The 19,660-nt window shown below is 40.1% G+C and overlaps 1 protein-coding gene across 3 annotated transcripts in view; it reads right to left on the minus strand.

Moving 5' to 3' along the window:
* Positions 1-18,818, minus strand: part of ctnnd2a (catenin (cadherin-associated protein), delta 2a) — a 179,198-nt gene extending 160,380 nt beyond the window's left edge. For 2 of the 3 annotated variants that reach the window (XM_008307473.3, XM_025054410.1), the window contains exon 1: positions 18,256-18,818. The gene's annotated coding sequence lies outside the window, so the exon portion shown is untranslated. The remainder of the gene's footprint in view (positions 1-18,255) is intronic. The other variant, XM_017031645.2, reaches the window with a different exon arrangement.
* Between the last annotated feature and the right edge of the window lie 842 nt (positions 18,819-19,660).

Here is a 19,660-nt window from a genome sequence, read left to right on the forward strand (position 1 = left end):
TGTGCCTAGGGCGAAGGAGTGTGGAGGGGCATCATTTTAAGATGTTTAGTGCTGACAGACTTTCACCCAGAATGACAGAGTCCGGTAATGACATCAAATGGTGCTCGTAAAGTGGTATATCAAACTGTTAAGTTGGCTTACTTAAAATAATGGCTCTGTGGTTCCTGGTCTCTTTAACGGGCGAAAATCTAAAGCTATAGAAGTGCAGCGAGCAGAATGCTGATGTTTACGCCAATATTTATGACCATAATATTCCCCTCAAGTGCTTGGAATTCAAAGAAAATAGCACCATGAGTTCCAAGCCATCATTCATTCACGTCTGCACACTTATCATCTGAGTCACCGACTTTTATAGAGCATCAGTCTGTTAATGCTGGAGATGACATGTATTCCCAGCAGCTTTGACGTGTGTGAAGGGACAGCATGACAAGATTGAAAGAAGCTTTTGAAGCTGTTTCGGGGTTTTCTCTTCCCTTTCGCGAGGGCCTTTTCATGCATAAAGTAGTGTGGAGATAAAAGAATGAGTTAAAGTTTGCAGCAAAAAAAACAACAAAATGTTGCTCTTTCAAGTGCCTTTAGCATGAGGACATCATTTTAAGCTGAAATTAAACTAAAAGGGCATTTATAAAATTCATGTCACTTAAATAATGCAGAATTGAAATATTATGGCATATAAATGTCTTTGAGTCGAGCCAAGGAAATAAAAAGATTGGTGACTTTATCTGCAGAGAAAGACGCACGCAATTGAAAGGCAAGAGAGTGTGCGACTACAAAAAGATGTTACACAGACAGATAGACAGAGTATGAGGCTGTAGTGGGTGCAAGTGATAACCTTGTCTGTGACTGTCACAACACGCCGCCTTCAACATTAGAATATGAATGGCATTGAGGCCAACATTTACCTGCCTGTTTATCTCTAACACAGCAGGCCTCAGTCGGCCCGAAACTCTTACCAAAAGATCATTCCTTTACACATCAGACGCCGACAATCATTCTAAAAATGCATCCAGATGTGAACATTGATGAATCTGAATCCTTTCGGCGACGGCGTTTAATCGACTATGAATCTCTTTTTGAGGATTACGCTTTAAAAGATAAGAAAGCATTGGTGTCAAACATATGACCCACAGGCGAGAATTAGCCCACCAAAAGGTTTAATCTGATCCATGAGAGGAATATAAAGTGTGTCAATAATACAGAAGAAACTACTATAACTGCAGTTTTTATGAAAGTTTTTAAGGAAAGTGGTATAATTTGAAATCCTTATCCACTTTAGTTTTTATTATTATTTTAATAATTAGAATAAAAAATCAAAATATTGAAGTCCCTTAATCAAGTATTTTCAAAACAAACAGGCTGCCAGGAATCAAACCCAGAACATTCTGCATGTAAGGCAGCTACACAAACTATGGAAGCAAATGTGGGATGCTTCTTCAGGTTGTTATTTTCATCACGAGAACATTTTTTATTTTTTAATATTTAACACGTTAATGAAACAACATTGATGAGTTAAAAATTCAAATGTCAGGTTGCGTCAATAAAGGTCAATTTGTAGATTTGTGTGAGAAACCAATTCTATCGATGTCAGACAGAACTACCAAACTACTACATCGGAGTACACAGTGGATGTAGAACTGGCTCCTTCACTCCCTGCGGTGCAAAAAAGCATCTTATTCATATGCTGCTTACGTCAATATCATTTTTTTTTTCCATTCACAGCAGAGACTCTGGTTGGCAGCTGATCTCACCATAGCATCAAACCTATAAAGCCATACTATTGAGGCTGCACTGTGGCTTCAGAGGAATAATACACCCCTGAGAGTTGCATAAGACAGTGTGCCACTGGCAACAAGGCTTTATACACTCATTTTATCACTCACACTTTTGACATTTATTACACATAATTTACACAGAGCAACAGCTCACATCCAAAAATGTGCACACAAATGTACACGCTCTCATCTGCGCTGCGGGCCGTGAGAAGACATTTACATATAAAAGCCATAAACCCACCTATATTTATTGATCAGATAGACTGAATCACAAAATATTAAAAGCTTCTCTCCCGGCACGGTGGCTGTGCTAGAAGAAACTTTGATCACATGCAGTTTATCTTTCTAGTCTTCCTGCCAGATCCTCAGCTCATACTGGGTGTAAAGTAAAATCTTCCGTAGTCTCCAGAGTGTTCTCTGGGGCGGAACTGAATAAACATTGACTCAGCATAATAAGGCGGTCCTCGTCGCAAAGTCCGTTGTCGGTTTTAGTCATTACACAAGTTAAAATCGATCAAAATGAACAACCAGTCATGTGGAAACACAGTTCAGTATGCAATTATAATGACAGAAGATGACCTGCCCTGGTGTTGAAACTGGAAACGCTTCACTGTGGTCTGATGAAGTGACTATCTGAACATTCAAGTATTCAGAAAAACAGGGTTACCAAGATGTTGTTTATTTGTAAGGAAAATAAAACTAATATTAATTTTTGTTTTTAATAAAAAGGTGTAAAATTGTCTGGCACTCATCAAAAGGGACTGTAGATTAAAAAACCTGAGTTTTCGTTTTCCATTTTCACCTTGTCACTATGAGATATTATTGTGATTACCCCTTAACTAAATTATAAGTGAGTCAGTCAGTTTCATAAACCAGTGCGTTGTTAGATGATGTGCACACGTTATGTCACATGTAGTGAAGGCTTTTTGAAAAGATGACTGCCATAATCTCAATTTGTAATCTACATGCGAACAGTTGACAATCAGACGCACATGTAACTGACAGCTGGGATAAAAGGTTTGGATGTTATCTCCCCGCTCCTCCAGCTGCTCACAGCTGCGTCTTCCTGCTGCGTGTGTTTGATCCCAGGGAGATGCCATACATTGTGTGAGAGGAGGGGGGATCCCACTGAGACCCTGCTGCCACAGTTCTATCAGCATGATGTCATCCTCTCACTCTCCCACTATCCTTCCTTTTCTCAGTCCCTCCCACTATTCGCCATTCCACCTACCAGCCTGTGCCCCCTCCTCCGTCTTTCTTCTCCCCTGTTATTGTTTCATTCTTTAACGTGTAGCTGTCATGTGTCGTCTTTGAAGACAATCATCTTCTGTTAATGGAAAAATTGTATGGCAGCAAATGTAACATGTGAATTCCTTTAGCAATTGTGTGATGTTAAACTTTGCATATCAAAAGGTATCTGTTGTTGTTTTCTGTTTTTTTATCTGCTGTACGACAATAGTTTATCTGCATTATCAAAAGAAATATATAACTAAACTCTGTGTCCAGCCTGAGTGTGATCGTGCACGTGGACGTGCATGTGTGCACTGAAATGTGCAGAGAAAGGCTCCGTGAAAGAATTGTCGCTGTGCTGGCATTTCTGTTTAAACGTTATTGTCCTGTTCTCCTTATCAGCCGCTAAACACATTCCACATGTATTGGTGCATTATACTGTACACAAAAACACACGTATGCACAATAACACACAGGCCATAATTGCAACTGTGTGTAGGACGCCTGAACACGTCCTTGTGTGTGTGTGTGTATGTCAGAAGGACGATGGGCAAGTGTGAGAGAGAAGGAGTGTAAGGCATCCAGTGCACATTGACTGTGGGTCCAAAGCCCCTGGGTGTCACAGAAGAGTTCCACTGTGTTAATCGTTGTTATAACTGAAGGACAGGGAAAACAATAGAGCCAAAAGGCCTTCGGGTGGCTGCTTAGTCCGTCTGACTTTATGTGTACTGTATGTGTCCACACATCCAAACAAACGTATTCCTTCAAATTAAAAGCCAGACTTGGAAAGCTGTTCCTGACCTCAAAAAAAAGCAACAAAAAAAAAATAGTTTCTGCACAAATCCTGACTCATGATTTCTCTGCAGACACCCACACACAGGAGGGGGAAAGCCATTAAATCCAGCATCATTTAAATGCACATAAATTAAACAGAATCATGACCAAGACTGCCTCATGCCAAACCCACGTTGCTTCTGCATTCATTCAGAAAAAAATAATTCATTTTCCCTCTTTAGAGGTGAAACCAGGTTTTTAGGCTGTATAGGACCTGAGTGAATTGTTCAGTCCTGCAGGGATGTGAACTCCCATCACTGAGGTCAACCTAACACACTGTGGCATATTGTCATCCATCCCAGGCTATTAACTTAGACGTGGACACACACACACACACACACACAAAAAAAACTCTAATGAGGTATGATGAATTTCAGCCCGGATGCAAATTATCCTAACTCAATTTTAAGGCTGGGTCAAAATATTGATACAGCAATAAACTGCATAATTGTCTTGGCGAGTGACATGTGATCGTCAATACAAACAGAGCTCCATCTACTCATCACAGCAGTTGGCATTTACCAGAGAAAGAGAAAGAGGACCAGAGGTTACAGTGTGAGGTGGGAACGAAGTATGAAAACAACCAAACAGGTATTTGGTCAAACAATTAACAAAAGGTTATACTTATTATTTTCTTTCAGTAATGCCATATTTCACTGATGATGTCATGAGCTAATTCCAATACTGAATTACCACCAAATGTGATTTTCACATATCTCGCTATTTAATAGTGAGTCATTAGGAAATCAATATGCAGTATGTGGTTATATTTGACTTTCTAATAAAATATTCCCCAGACACTACAATAAATATTTTGTATATAATAGGTTGTACAGAGGAAATTAATTATTAAACTTTTTTTTGGGGGGGGAGGGGGGGGTGATACAGCACTACACTGTGGTCGTTCTGGAGAATATAGGGCTCCATAATCTGTATCACCTTGAATGGCCCACACTCTTAGCTGATGCTGCGACCAGCTTGTGGGTACAGATGTGGCAAACAGAAGTGTCCAAGTGCCATCACCACGTGCCATATGTGTACCAAATAAAAGTGTTTTATGTACCTGACATTAGCCAGATGTGGCCCGTAAATAACTTTGAAATCGGGGGTGAAAAAAGGCTATGTCCCATAAACTACTTCTAACGCTTGGCTTTGTTTACAACTGTTAGAGCAACACCAGTGGCAGTAACCAGTGGTACAACTGTTTGACTCTGATGATGTTTGTTATGTCCGACTTTCTTGAAAAACCCTCACAGAATGTTTATAAGAAATGGGTAGATTGTTGTAGACCAATCAAAAATAGTAAAAATAATAGTATTTGCATGAAGTCAAATCTATGAAGCATCTTGTTCAATACCCATTACGATTAGGAAACATTTTACAGACAATCTTCAGGTTTTTTTCATCTTTAATTATGAATTAAAATTTTGTTTGTGATCTGTGATAATGAACAACACAACCCTCCAACAGCAGCCTGGTTCTACATAGGTCTCTTGACTGTTTTGGACCGTCTAGACTGGATAAAACAATGGTTTGTGGGATATGCCACATGCTCAGGACTCGGGAGAACTAAAGGACTGCTGGTTTTTTGAGGGGGTTAAGTTTAATACCCCGAGTTATTTCAAGTGGTTTAGAGAGTAGCACTGGGAGTTCAACAAGAAGACCAATAACAGATCCCATTCCCACGTGATGGCCTTGATGCACTGCAGATGATAAAAGTCTAGCGCAATGATAAACAATGGTTGACAAGAGAAACGGACAAGAAAGACAGCTGTGAAATCAATGAAATTTTTTACCAAAAAAAAAAAAAAACACTTTAATAATAACTAAGCAGAGAACTACAATCCACACTTCTATATTTAATATTTTACTTATTAACAGGACACTCATATTAAATCTCATAAATAACTCTCCGGAAGTCATTCACTTTCTGAGTCCATCTCCTCTAAGGGCCGACCATCTCTGCTGGTGTATCAGCCATTTAAATAATTGCTTTGACCTTTTAATTATAGACACTTTCATCTACCATCTCTATTAATGTGGTGCCACCGGTCGTCTGTTTTCCTTGTGTTGTGTGTGATGAAAAGACATGAAAAACAGGGCACAGGAATACACTCACTCCTGAGAATTTTCCTCACATGTACATCCACAGTACAGGATGTGTGTATGTGTGAATCAGTCACAGCATGAAGCCGGCTCTGCTTAGCCTGCGGCAATTAGCCAATAAAAGTATCTCCACTGGTCATGAGGCTCAGGGCGGTCAGCCCCTGCTGGAGGGAAAGTGAAGACCTCAGTGCTCTCTTTGGCCCCCTGCTGTTTAAAAGAGCGACACCATTAGTTTCCGTTCACGAGAGTTTTTGACGGAAAAAGACAAAAATGAGGATCACGTGCTCCACCGCAGCTGTGAGTCGTAGTGCGGTTGTATGCACAGTGTGTACACATGTCTCCTTCAAAAAAAACAGCCATTTCACATACCCTTCAAATCTACACTGAGGCGAAAAAAGGAAATGACTCTTTACATCAGACATGCAACATTCTCCTGGTGGAAGCCATGCAAATGATGTAACGCTTTGAAACACTTGACGGAATCTAAAATCTTGTGCCCCTGGCTCAGCCCTCTCGTCTTTGCGCCTGGCGTGCTGGTGGGCTCAGAACCACCGAATGATCAAAGTAAGATGCTTAGCTATGAATACGGTTTCGTTAGATCTTAGGATTTAAAATTATTCAACAGACTTTGAGGAGGAAGTTTAAATTATTTGTTTGGTCCCCCTCCATCCTTCTCCCCTTAGAGAATGAATGAGGTTACCTTAATACGTTTTTGTGGAAACTTTTTACATTCTGATGTGCTGGGCTGAGAAAAAAAGTTAAGACTGTTTTATTAAGTCACTGACTGCCTCCAACCTTATCCACGAGTTTGATCTTTTAATAAGGGGCTCAGGTTTACAAAATAAAACAGGCCGTCCGCTTACCAGATGTTTGATGATTCGATACACCCCAGTCCACACAGTAAAAATTCATTTTAGCAGGGCGATCCCACCTGATAACTGACTGAATAAACTGTCTTTTTTAAGGAGCAAATTCAGCACTTGTACAGCCACAATTGTTGAATAAAAACTCTGACTCATCAAAAGCAAATAAACAAAACACTAAAAATAAAAACTAATATTACTATTACTAATAAAATTTATGTTCCTGAACACCATATACAATGGAATGGTCATTGCTGTCCTTCAGATTGAACAAACCCAACAGCCTTTACTATGTTACAGCATGTTATATCTACATCCAAGGCTGGCTCAACCAAATTTGGCACCCTCGGTGAGATTAATGCCCCGCCAAATACATACAATTGAATGAGTGCCAGTGCCCCTCCAGCAGATGGCACTCTAGGAGACCACCTATATCACCTATTTCTACATAAGTGAGTAGGCAGCCATCCAAATACTATTAGATTTAGACGGTATGTAGGGTTGTTATGGTAATTAATTAATAACTGATAACCGATATCCAGTAGTCTAAATTGCTTTTTTTAATAAAATTTTGCTTATCCAAAAAAATAATTTTAATCAACTATAAAAATATTTGTTGGTTAAACCACACAAGCCTCTCAGAGCAGCCTCATTTACAGCCTGCAGGATTTCTATACTATTATATATCTACAAACAATAAAGCAGTACTCATTAATGATAGATTGCAAAATATTTTATAATACACAGTTGCAATGCTTTGCGGTCCACAGATGGCTATAGTGAAAAACAGATGAAAAGAGAAACAGAAAGGACAGAAGTGGTTTATGCATGTTTTGTATATGAGCACAAAACTGCATCTTCTTTTTTTTTTCCAATCTCCCTTTTAAAAACCACTCCCTGACACATGAAGACGTTCTCTTCCAAATCTCTGGCACAAGTCCAAAGCCAGCAGATTTCAAACCTAATTGGCCTAAACAACAGAGGGGGGTATCCTGTGTTCACAAATCACTGTAGGATTCCATAAAGACTGTCTGGGATTCGTTTGTATGCTTTGTTTGCTTTGCTGTACCAAAAAGGAAATCCTCCTCTTGTGCAGAGCTGCACAGTGAGCCACACACTGCACGCCATTACGGTGGTAGATTTACAACTAAAAATATAAATGTATAATTAAGGACGGCAAAAAAAATAGCTATGTCTTTGTTACTTTATAGGCAAGTGTGAGCGTCATCTGGGACGGACGACCATATTGTGTTCTTCTATGATGTCCAGTAGGATTCATGTCAGCTCGGAAACATCAAAATCCAGTCTTATCACAATTGAAACCCTTAAAAAATTCATAGTATTTTTTCCTAGCGAGTGTGAGACAACAGAGCTGATGTACTGCTGCGGTGCCACCGCTTACATACGACGTTAGAAATTCATGAGCCGCACAATATCCAAGTTAATTTATATGCAGATATCAACAGAGGGTTACTTGATGAATTATACATTGCAGATGCAGTCCACAGAAGACAGATGAGTGAAATTAATGTGCAATTGCACCTCAGTCGCTCGGCCACAGCTGGGATCTGGGCAGACAAACCCCGGACAGCGAATGTGTTTTATGTGCCAATTTGATGTTGATGACTAACCACAGCATTTACTTTTGCTAACAAAGTTCCCTCGGTTCGCCGCCTGCTTTTTAAATACTTAATACTGTAAGAAGAACTGATGGAAACAGGTTTTGACATGAATTTTAGCTCAAATTCGGTGCAGGGAGTAAGAAGAACACTGGGGATCTGAGCAACTTTGGCCAAGACACATTTCTCAAGCATGGCTAAATTGAAGTAATGAGAGACAGTTGGTTTTTGAAAAAAAAAAAAAAAAATCCTTTCTTTCTTACAATGGAAGTTTACACTGCAGTTTGGGGCAAAAAGGCATCAAAAACAGCTATGTATTTAGTTATTCTACAATAACTATTATACTTTTGCAATGAGGTCCATGCAACAGTGACTGGCACTGTAAGACTGTTGTTGGTTTGAAAAATCAAGGTTTTCAGTGTTTTTGAAATTATTACGAAATAAGAAAGTAGATCTGGAAGGTGATTATCATTAGTACCCATATTTTACCACATGGTGATTAACAGTTAACCTGAGCTACAGCACTCAGTTGATTCAGAAGGGGTAAGGACACGCTCCTTTTCAGTAGACCAACTATTATATTATTGATTAGATTAAATTACCCACTCGACGTTGAACATTTTCTTTTTTTTTGTTTGTTATTTTGGCATAGCAATCGTATAATCTGTGCTGAGGGCAAGCAAGGTTTCAATGTTGTAGTGTAACTTTCCTGCTAAGGTGCCATTTGTGTATTCATCCATTTATTTCAAAATAAAGCCGGTTGATATTATCAGGAAGCAGCAAAAAGATTGACCGTCAAAGCTAACAACCCCAGACGTTGTTAAAACAAACTTAAAATGTTTAGAGTTTAGATTAAACAGATTATTTCATCAAGATGTGAAATTGAGATCCTGCATTCTTACTGACAAATGTGTCATAGAATTCTACCCATCATTTATATAATCTAAATTACATAATACTTTATATGTTTGTAAAATAACACTATCTGTATGAATGTCTGGAGAATGTCTAAAAACTATAAATAATGTCTCTATAGCATTAAAATACGACACCAAGGAGTTCAGCTGTCAGGTGTGCTATATAAATATTAAGGGATGCCCCTAGAGGAAGTGGGCATAAATAAAAGTGCTGAATATCAGGAAAGAGCACATACAGTTTGTACTGACATAAGCTTCACCCAGAACAAGCATAATATGAAGCCGGACAGAAAATCTGTCTTTGTTAGCTCAGGAAGTGTGAAATGAAATCAAATCATGTGGACAGCAGGAGCTGAAGCGCAGCTATGGCTGATTCTCTCCAGAGTCAACATGCATCAATAAACAACCTTGTAAAAACACCTCATGGTCCAAACATTATTCCAGTTCTTTCTCCCATTAGACGTGTTAAAATGTGCACAGATAAATCTGCAGTCGGCTCTTTCCTTAGGCAATTCACCAAGAAGACTGTCTTAAGTCATTGCATCCAACCATGTTGACTTTCCTCCCCTGGAGAGAAAGTCCCACTTTTTTTTTTTTCCACTCTACCTCGATATTTGCCGATTATTTCTCTACACCTTCTGCACTCCCTTTTTTCTCTATCGATTGAATCCATTGCAAAACTGCACACAAAAACCCGACACATCGGGACAATCAGGTGTGGCTCAAACATTAATGGATCACATCGGTCTGATCCCCATTCTCCATCTCCGTCTTTCCCAACTCTTTTTTTTCTTATCAAAATCTTCTTCTGCGGAAGTGAGACAAGGTTTGAATGACAGTTGGAAGGAGTCACAAGAGCAGCAAGACTAACTTCCTGAAAAGAAACTGAATTTTGTGGTTTGTGACTTAATAATAAAACATGTTGATAAAACGTTTGGATCGTTTGTCCCTTTGCTATATTCTGTAAATAAAATAAAATTCACCAAGAGAAGAGGGGATGTTGAAGGCATTACACGACATTAGGTTTTATGACAGCAAATTAAATTCCAAACTTGACCACATTATTCTGGAAGCATACAAAGATAGTTCACAATCGAACCACTAAAACAAGCGATAAAACTCTTCTGGCACTTTAACTGTCCTTTAGACCAGTGTTGTTTTATTGTTGTGTGGTGTTGTTGCTTCCGCTCACTTCTCTTTGAACAGATGCCACTACACACACACACTCACACACTCACAAACCCAACCACCAGCCAGTATATTTTCTTCTTTTTATGTTCTTTCTTTTTCTGCAGTAACAACTTGAATTATAAATTCTGTTCATCTTTCATTGCCCGCAGATACAACAAGCAGCAGAAGCTTTGGCCCGCGGTCCGGGGTAATACATCAGTCTGGAATACTATTTTGGGGGTTTCAACCATTAACTGCCACAAATGTAGTTACGGTTAGATATGGTACAACCCTGAAATATTGTTAGATTTTGCTGTTATGTTCCAGTTAACGGAGCGTCAGGGGTTCGATCACAGTCTTCTCTGTCTGCTCTTGTTAGAAGGCCAGAGAAATGGGTCCAACTTCTTCCTAGCAGCTGGGCTGGCAGCATTTTAATGGGGAGGTGAAACAGTAGAAGCACTGAAATAAGCAGGTGCTCCACCAGAAGGTTCTAGGTTTGATGCCTCCCAGTTCCTAAATCCCAGGCTGCATTGCCTCACCTGTGTGGCGACCCCTGATTAAGAGACAAGCCTACGGTGATTCTTCTTCCTCAATGGCTGCCTATTGTTCTGTTTTTCCTCATAACTTCTTTACGTTATGACAAAACAAGGCTAAGAGCCACAGCACCATTGATTCTAAGCCATTATTTGCGATTTAAAAAAAAATGTAAATTTTAAAATAACCCAGTCAAAAACAGGCCGACCTAAGTCCAGAGGTTCAACCTTTTGGAGAATAATAGCACCACTCTCTGTCTGTGCACAATAAATATGGAAATACAACAGCTCTTTTCTTTTTATTCAATACAATCAGTAACACCGAGCACTTATCACTAATGAAAAAGTAGACAGGAAAGGTATTAGCCCGTTTTTTCTGGTCCTTCCTGTCCTGCTGGGTGGAATTGCGGAAGCTTCACCCGCAGCATCAGAGTAGAAGGAAGTAGTGGGAAGAAAAATAGCATTGTATTTCAATCGTCAACTCCTTTTCGACGTGTTGATTGGTGTGTGAAAGATGGTCTCTGCTCCCAGAGAAGTCTGGCACATCAACAGATACCAAACTCCACAGCTGCATCCAGACACAGGTGTTCATATGCCTACAAACACATCATTTCCCACTTGACCAGCCACACAGATGATGCCGTGTCGCAAAGAGACAATGTATGGCGTGGACAAGGACACACTCCATTTCTTCCAATAAGACGATACATCAGGGCGCCCACTTGCCAAGCCTTTCTTGAAAGAAAAACTTTCACACTGTACTGTTTCACACTGTCCACTGTACTTTTTTTTTCCAGCACAACTTCACAGAAATTCCTTTTTAACATCATTGGAAACCAGCCCACTTGGCAACGCTGGAGAAATGGTCTCATTACTTTTTCACACATTGGTTTCAACAAAAGGGTCAAAGCCAGGAAAAAAATGTACTTTTTTTTTTAATAAATAAGATTTTTTTTAAAAGACCATGAAAGCTGGGAAACCACACACTGCTGTGAACACCTTAATCATAACTTTTAACAAATTTGTCAATAAAAAAAGAATGAACATCACACATACACTTGAGCTCAGAGTGATCTAAGACTGCAAGACATTCTGATTCAGGTCCATATATTTATATAAGGACCATATATACACACACACACACACACACACCAGCGAATCAACCACCTCACTCCAAGCTGTGGGCAAATTTAGCCCAGGGAAATCAAGATGATCTGTGCTACAGCCATGGCTCGTCTTTGATGCTCAATTAACTCTGACAGACCTGGCCAGCTGATCCAATTATTAATTTAGCTTAGTTAGTCCGCTGTGACAGGTGCAGACATGATGTCACAGCTAAGCAACCACGGACATATTACCCTCACTGTAGGTTCTGTCCCAAATACATGCCGTTAGCGTTCTAATATGCAGAATTTCCAGTTTCAACATTTTTACTAACATCCAGTGCTGAAAACGAGACACAGGATTTCTTGTGCGACGCTCTCTCTACTACTACTACTACTACTACTACTACTACTACTACTACTTAAATAGTAGAGTATAGCAGTACAAAATAAGAATATGAATAAGGCAAAATCCTATGGTGCACTATATAAAAGTTAAAGCACAACAGAACAAATAAATAGAAGTGAAAAAGTTTCAAAATATAAAACACTAAGTTGCAGCAGAATACTTATAAGATATAAGATACTGTATGTTTTTCTTCATACTTTTTTCTGTCAGTTATATTGCAGATTTGTGTTTTTGCCAAAAGTTGAAGTCTAGTTACAGGAAACTTAACAAAAGCACTGGGGTCACGCAATTTTTTTTTTTTTTTGACTTATCTGTCCTTCAGGGGAAGCCACAGTACAAATCGCATATATGATTTGGCACAGCCTTTTTATTTCAAGGCTTAATTCCCTTCCTGATGCAACCCTCTTTTGGCCCGGAAATTACAATAGCAGCGTCAGGGCAGGACAGATTAGGGTTAACTGTTCCACACAGGGCTGGCATGCGACTCGGATCAGGTCTCTGAGTTTCCTGTTGGCAGGAAAAGACATTTACCTACTGATTCATATGTGGGCTCCAAACGAGAGCATAAGATGCTCCTGGCAAAGGGAAGAGGAGCATGGTGCTAGACCAGGCAGATTAGGAGCACACAAACAAAGGAGGCAGACAGTTATATACTGTAATAACCAGAGAAACAATATCATATTAGCTAAAAGGAGACAACATAATTAAGAAGAGGTGAAAGTGACGTTGTCGATTTATAATCTTATCAGTCTCATGGAGCAGTGTATCATATATGGCCTAGAAGTGGCTAATAATCTGTGGGCATTTATATGAAGGTCAGCAGATGGTGAGGCTACAATTACAGGGCTGTGGAGCATGAAAAAAGGTCATCACAGCAGCTTTAGTATCCGCAGCCCTGAAGCCTTTTGTTGCATTTCAAGTATTAATCCCACATTGTCCACTTGTTTGACACTTTGAAAAGAAGATCTATCATCTTGACTTCTCTTACTCTACAAAGAGGTCAAAGAGTATGAGACGAGCCTGCGTGCTCTGCACTGCGATGGGTTCGTGGCCCGCTCAAGGACATTACAGTGAGATAAATGGGGCCTTGAATGAAGACCTTTTGCTCTTTGAAGCATCACAATGAGGAGCTGGATGTGAACATGCCACGTCAAGATGAAGTCTTCAGAAGTGTCCATAAATCAAATGGACTTGTGTCCAGAGAAGGAGTCATACTAATAAAAGTACTACGTATACTGTATGTGTTTAGAACAAAAGCATTAAAGACTTAGAAAACTGTACTATGGCTTAAAGATAAAAGATACATTTAAGCATGACTGGACTTGCTAAGGATATTATTTATGAATCGACTGGTAATAATGTTAACCAAATGTACATCTATTCATATTTTACCATTTCAGATATTCCTTGTATTTTAAAGGTAAGGCTGCCTCGGAGCCCAAAAACAACATTTCCATAAAGAAGCACTGAAGTGGAATAATGTTCTTGTGCAGAAAGTGCAAGCACAGAACAAGGAGTTCTTGGTCATTGTTTTTTTTTTTTTCTTCAAACAATAAACAGCAGTAAAACTCAGCCAGAACTATCTCCATGAGGCCAAAGTGACAGTGTGACTAATGCTGTTAACTGGCCTGAACAACAACCAGGCATAATTCATATTTTAACTAAATCTTTAGTGACCAAAAGACCAGCGCTGAGTCAGAAGACCATCGAATCTGGAGGTCCTGTACTTGCTAGAATATCTGCACAAATCTCATTTGACTCATCCCACCGAATGTTGCACAGTATTTTATCAGCAAGTTATTTTGTGACTTATTTTTTGACACCTTTTTATATTACTCTTGTCTAGGAACTTTTTGACGAACTATTGTATTTGAATTTGATTTTAATTCCAATAATTAGCTCCTTTGCCGTAAGTCTGTGCTAATACTAAGTGACAGTGACTGGCAGCCATGATAGGTTCTTTAAAACCAAGTTTTCTTCTGAGAAACATGTGATAATGTCATGATTGACTCAAAAGCACCAACATAAGGGAGATGTAACCCTCCAAGGATAATAAGACAGCCATGTTGGGTGTACTGCACGGCCCCCTTGAGGGTAAGAAGGATGATATTAGAGACTTAATGGTGTGCATCATGTCGGCAATCTTGTAACAATTCCACTGCAATGGGGGATATTGTGAAATTGTCCATTAGCAGTGTCACATCAGTGTATTTTTGTTGTATCATTAAACAAGATCATAAGCGTCCTGTCACCACCGTGAGCATCAGGACCCCTGATTGATGTGCACACAGAGACTGTCAATCGACACGTGCCGTGTGTCTATGAATATGCAGTTAAATCAGTCAGCTGAGTATGGATCAAACGTCTGCGGCCTGAGGCCCACTCACACTGCATTAAGACCATAGGCAGGTAGTAGAATGACACCAGTGTGTGCAAACACTGGTTTGTACACACTGCTCACTAACTAGTTCGCAGGGGTAACTAGTTAGCGAGCAGAGTAGACGAATAAGTCTCACACAGCGTTACACACAGAAGAGGGCTTGGTTTACATTCGCCGGTTGTACGCCATACATTGGATTGTGCGGCATTCATTATGCTTATGATGGTAACATCATAATTGCGGACCTAGATTATGATGTTACCACTGTGTTAGTGTAGGTGAGTAACGTACTTTTAAGAATACGAGTTCCGACTCACGGACAATCACAAAAATCGAGTTATATTGCACCGTAGGAATGGGCCGAGTCAAGGGCTCCCTTCTAATACTTCTAATTTTTAAGGTGCGAGAAAAGGATTTGCTAAATTGTCTGGCTAGGAAAACATCAAGATGAGTCTTTGTTTACTTCATTGTGACAAATGAGCAGCATCCGATGTCGCCTCTGGGCTTACGTCACACCTCAAGAAGGTGCCATATTTGCAACCAAGGCTCGTCACTTCTCTGGAGAAAAGTCATTTTGATGTTTTCCACAGATATTTGATGATACACGAAGAATACACAATCTAATGTTTTTCAACAACATTTGATTATGAAATGAAAACGTACTAGTCTGTATTTATTTTTTGTTTTATGCTGTATCAGGTATATAGGAAAGTTTAAACTTGAATATAAAACTGTTATCTATCAGAGCGTTTTTTTTATCTGAAATGTTGTATAAATGGCCGTGCGCTGTACACAGTCTGCAGAAGGCTATTTTAAAAACAGTATTTTTACAGTACCTTATGTGTGTAATCCAGAGACCATATAGCTCCTCACCCTCCCTATAAGCTGTTGTGTATGCAATTAAAAGCCCAGGTCCATTAGGATGCCCAGATGTCAAAATGCACCTCTAATGTTTGAAGTAAATTTACTTCTCCCCTCAGTTAAAACAGGTTTGTCAGCATTGACCTGCACTGGGGACATTATGGCTGGCAAAATATAACACAGAGATGATCTTGTAGCTATATGAAACTTTGGACCTAAACATTAAATTACACTGCATTTTACCAAACAATCCCTCAATTATATTCTCACAAAAAATAAAGACTTAATTGAGAGACTAAATGTAAAACTCGAACTTGTGTTCTCAATTTCATTGTACCCCCATGTTACAATGACAATAACGACTTCTATTCTTAGTTTGGTTCTGGTAGGCTAATCCAATTAACCTCTCTTTTTTTTTTTTTTTTTTTGATAATACCTGCTCCTGCTGTGTTTATTTGTCAAAATTATTTTTATCCAAAATATCCATTACTTGAAGGACAGAACAGCACAACTAAGAAAAATCCAGTACGGCATATTTACTAAGACTTATTAATATAACTAATTGGTTTAACTGTAGATTTTTCAATTAGCACCTTTAAATATTCCTTTCCTTAAATACATGCAGTCTCTTTAAGAAATGTGTTCATTCCGTATTACTGCAGAGCATGTATCAGTGATTTACCTTACGTCTCCATAAATGGGAATTGATTTACATGTGGCTCCTAAATTTACTATCAGAATTCAATTGGGTGTCACTCTCTGGAAATAAATACAATGTAATTTATGACAGTGACAATCATTTTTCCCCATCTTCCCAGCCCCACACCGTTACTGGGAGGGTAACTATAACTCTTAAGTCTCTCCCATTTCATTATCACTGCTCCATGAGCCAAGTGCCGGCCCAGCTCATCCCAGCAACTCTTTGGACTGTCGTCAGCACTCCATCCCATGGAAGCCTGCCAGCGCCCCCTCCATCCGATCGATAAGCACCGTCGGCTAGCTTTCCTCCTTAGCTCTCACACACACCCTCTCTCTCTCTCTCTCTCTCTCTCTCTCTCTCTCTCTCTACTACCACATGCAGTATAAAGACAGTTCTGTTCTGCCGGCGCAGCAAACTGACTAGAGCCTGAGGCCTGGGCTGCTGTGTGAATTAGCTTAATCTGTGTCCCCGTTGAAGGACAAGGCATTTTATGAACAGTGGAGACATTCACATGGCTTAAAAAGAGCTAATCTTTAGGAAATGGGGCGAGGAGATGAGCGTGAGCAACAGTCAGTCAGTCGCTACGGTGAGAAGTCCTCTGTAGAACGGCTTAATTTTCAACACATATTGAAGTTTTTTTTTTTTAATGTGCAGCACAAAAGTAAATGGAATGTTGCTGTCATTCTATCATATCAACTGTCAGACTGAAGAAAAAGTGGATATGCTTATGCTTAATGTTTAATGAATGAATGGCTGTTTATTAGGAGTTAGCGTTCAGAACAAATAAGTGGGGGGGGGGATCATCATTTTCAAAAAAGCAATTTTGTATCAGAGGTCAACTTTAAACGGAAAACTGCAGGGAAATGCATTGACATGTTACATGTATGACTACCTGAAACTGCCTAACCTGCAGATATCTACTTGTATTTCCCATTTTTGAGGGCAGTGCAGAACAAAAGACAATGCTTCAATGGGATACAGCTGAGCACACATTCTCACCCTTCCCATCCACACACCTCCACTGTCCATCATACACCTATAACCAAGTGCTGACACACAACTGAACATGAACCCCCAGCAGGCAGCCCAGCCCAGCACAGCCCTTCTACTCCTCCTCCTTCTTCACCTCTTCCTCCCCCACTTCCTCCTCTTACCTCAAAATCATTTGCTGGATATATTGTTTGCCCTTGACAAAGTGCCAGTGCACAGTACACCTCCTGCAAACGTCTATTGATCATAGCATGGAGTGGTGCTGTGAGGAAGGTATGGTGTCTTCCTCATACTCCTCCCTTGCATCACCTCTCATATACTCTAAAACCACACCGACGAAGGGACAGCCTGTGATGAGCATCAGCAGGTATGAGCAGAATTTGACACTGATGAACCTCAGGTACAGAACCAGTTTTCAGCACACAACTACCATTTCCAGTTGACAAAGTTTTCGATGATAAATGATTACAGGGTCAAATGGTTTGTTGTATTTTTATGGTGCTTTTGTCCTTTTCAACACTTTTGCACAAACAGCCAGTGGTAAATTGGGGTCAGCAGTCACCTGGAGTCACAATATGTTGTGCGCTTTTTTTTTTAATCCTGAGAGAATCTGCACAACACGCATGTTAACAAAAGCAGGGCATCGTTTTTACACTTTGCAAATAACCAGCATCTCAGCAATCACTCTGATGAATGACACCTGGCTCAGGACAGACCTGTCACCTTCCCCTCGGTGTCCTCCCTGGGAATTAAAATGCGATGACTTACCGAAATAGGATCTTGTCCACAGTCAGAGACCGGCTTCTCCTCCTCTACCTGCTCCGCCTCCCCCGCAAGTCAATCCGCAGTGTGCTCAGTTTAGATGGAAACAGAGCCGTGCGCTTTCTGGCTGTGTCCTGCGTCCAGAGTTACCAGGGATGGAGCAACCATTTGCCGGGATGCTTAGCAAGAGGTGCAGGACCGAGGCATGCAAGGAGAGCAGGAAGGTTGATGTGAGACAAAGGAGGAGGAGGAGGAGGGGAGACAGGAGTAGAAAGGCAAAGAAAGAGAAAGAAAGGAAGGAAAGAGGAGATGGAGAGAAGAGCAGCACAGCTCCGCAGCGACAGGGAGGCAACACAACATCGAAAAGGAGGCAGACAAGCGGCTCGGTCTATCTCCTGCGTGCACACGCACATGCGCGCCGCAATTTGTGGCGGCTCTGAACGCTTCATGCAAGGATGAGGAGCGCCATCCTCAGGTGGCCTTTGGTAACAATGGATTGGGGTGTTGCCTCGTGTATCCCATGTATGTGCACATGCGCGCACTAATCACGTCTTTATTTTTGGCTCGGGCGTCCGTGTGTTTTGTAACACACACACAAACAAACAAACAAACAAACTGACATCTTCGTGTAATCCAGAATTTTACGTCAAACCCTGACAGTGGATTTAAATCAGGTGGGCCACACAGCGGAATGTTTGTGTCGAGCATGCACGTAGAATGCAGACAAACAAAATCAAGGCAAACAACAGATATTTAAAAAAATAAAATAAAACCAAAAAAATATAATAATGGCCTCTTAAGTTGTAAAGCACATCTGTTACCACATTCTTATATAATTTCAGAATTTTTTATTCCACGTTGCCTCCTTGGAGCTACTGGTGAATAAAAAAAAATGGCAACAATCAGAGAAATGGCTCCAGTACACATAATACACACATGAATACAGAGTTTTCACTATTTCTGACCCAAATACACAGAACAATTAAATCACACAGGGTGATGTTTGATTTCCCTCTTTGTCTCTAGCCTTGGTTTTCAATCGAGAACCAATCGTATTTTTTAATATTTTTTAACATATGTTAATTTTAGACTGGATTGAATCATGTTTGTTATTTAATGAATTATTGTAAATATTCAATCAGTTTGCAGGAGACCTAGATAATACTGGGTCTCCTGCAAACTTTGTTGTTTCTAGATAATTATTCAAAATAGTGATTTATTCCCCAGAAAGGCTACAGAGCGGTGCATACAGACAGACAGTAAAGAAAACCACACCCTGCTTACATTTCACACTGTCTCTACCAGGAGTGAATTTCTTCACCATCATCACCTCCTCCACCTTCACCCTAGCTGCTGTAACCCCCCATACAAACACGTACAGTCCATAGCAACAAGATCCCCAAGGGGTTTA

The sequence above is a fragment of the Cynoglossus semilaevis genome, chromosome 3 (assembly GCF_000523025.1).
Source record: "Cynoglossus semilaevis isolate Cse_v1.0 chromosome 3, Cse_v1.0, whole genome shotgun sequence".
Lineage (NCBI taxonomy): Eukaryota > Metazoa > Chordata > Actinopteri > Pleuronectiformes > Cynoglossidae > Cynoglossus > Cynoglossus semilaevis.